The following is a 2,230-nucleotide window of genomic DNA, read 5'->3' on the forward strand; positions in this document are numbered from 1 at the left end:
TAGTGCACCTAGTTGGTGGCTGCAAGACTTGAAAATTACGGCATTAGCATAACAACATATATCACCTAAAGATAGAACTCACTGGGTAGCAATGAGCCCCAATAGATGACTAAAGAAAAAAAAAAATTGTACTTCCAATGCATTTCCCTATGACCAGGGAAGAGGGCAGACTCCGTGATATGGGGAATGCTATCCCACCTATACAAAGAAATATACAAAAAAAAAATATAGCTGCGCTATTTATTAAAGCGAATGACTTGGAAAATAGATTCCACCGTAATAATATATGCTTGGTTGGGGTCCTCAAAAAGGCTGAGGAGCAGATTCTGACGCGTTCTTTTAGGGGCAGTATTATAGTAGTTATATTCTTGTATATAGGAGCAGTATTCTAGTAGTTATATTTTTGTATATAGGAGCAGTATTATAGTAGTTATATTCTTGTATATAGGGGCAGTATTATAGTAGTTATATTCTTGTACATAGGGGGCAGTATTATAGTAGTTATATTCTTGTATATAGGGGGCAGTATTATAGTAGTTATATTCTTGTACATAGGGGGCAGTATTATAGTAGTTATATTCTTGTACATAGGGGGCAGTATTATAGTAGTTATATTTTTGTATATAGGAGCAGTATTATAGTAGTTATATTCTTGTATATAGGGGCAGTATTATAGTAGTTATATTCTTGTACATAGGGGGCAGTATTATAGTAGTTATATTCTTGTACATAGGGGGCAGTATTATAGTAGTTATATTCTTGTATATAGGAGCAGTATTATAGTAGTTATATTCTTGTATATAGGAGCAGCATTATAGTAGTTATATTCTTGTATATAGGGGCAGTATTATAGTAGTTATATTCTTGTATATAGGGAGCAGTATTATAGTAGTTATATTCTTGTATATAGGGGCAGTATTATAGTAGTTATATTCTTGTACATAGGGGGCAGTATTATAGTAGTTATATTCTTGTATATAGGAGAAGTATTATAGTAGTTATATTCTTGTATATAGAGGGCAGTATTATAGTAGTTATATTCTTGTATATAGGGGGCAGTATTATAGTAGTTATATTCTTGTATATAGGAGCAGTATTATAGTAGTTATTCTTGTATATAGGAGGCAGTATTATAGTAGTTATATTCTTGTATATAGGGGCAGTATTATAGTAGTTATATTCTTGTATATAGGGGCAGTATTATAGTAGTTATATTCTTGTATATAGGAGCAGTATTATAGTAGTTATGTTCTTGTATATAGTAGCAGTATTATAGTCGTTATATTCTTGTACATAGGGGGCAGTATTATATTCTTGTATATAGGGGCAGTATTATAGTAGTTATATTCTTGTATATAGGGGTAGTATTATAATAGTTATATTCTTGTACATAGGAGCAGTATTATAGTAGTTATATTCTTGCACATAGGGAGCAGTATTATAGTAGTTATATTCTTGTATATAGGGGGCAGTATTATAATAGTTATATTCTTGTATATAGGGGGCAGTATTATAGTAGTTATATTCTTGTATATAGGAGCAGTATTATAGTAGTTATATTCTTGTATATAGGGGGCAGTATTACAGTAGTTATATTCTTGTATATAGGGGGCAGTATTACAGTAGTTATATTCTTGTAGATAGGGGCAGTATTATAGTAGTTATATTCTTGTATATACGGGCAGCATTATAGTAGTTATATTCTTGCACATAGGGAGCAGTATTATAGTAGTTATATTCTTGTACATAGGGGGCAGTATTATAGTAGTTATATTCTTGTATATAGGAGCAGTATTATAGTAGTTATATTCTTGTCTACAGGGGCAGTATTATAGTAGTTATATTCTTGTATATACGGGCAGTATTATAGTAGTTATATTCTTGTATATAGGGGGCAGTATTACAGTAGTTATATTCTTGTATATAGGGGGCAGTATTACAGTAGTTATATTCTTGTATATAGGGGGCAGTATTACAGTAGTTATATTCTTGTATATAGGGGGCAGTATTACAGTAGTTATATTCTTGTATATAGGGGGCAGTATTACAGTAGTTATATTCTTGTATATAGGGGGCAGTATTACAGTAGTTATATTCTTGTACATAAGGGGCAGTCTTATAGTAGTTTCTTAACTTATGTTCTTAATCATAGGGAGAAATATTATAGTAGTATTATAATTTAAGCATTTTTTTAGTAAATTCAAAATGAAGAGGGTTTAGGAGATGTAGG

Source organism: Rhinoderma darwinii, chromosome 5 (assembly GCF_050947455.1).
Source record: "Rhinoderma darwinii isolate aRhiDar2 chromosome 5, aRhiDar2.hap1, whole genome shotgun sequence".
NCBI lineage: Eukaryota > Metazoa > Chordata > Amphibia > Anura > Rhinodermatidae > Rhinoderma > Rhinoderma darwinii.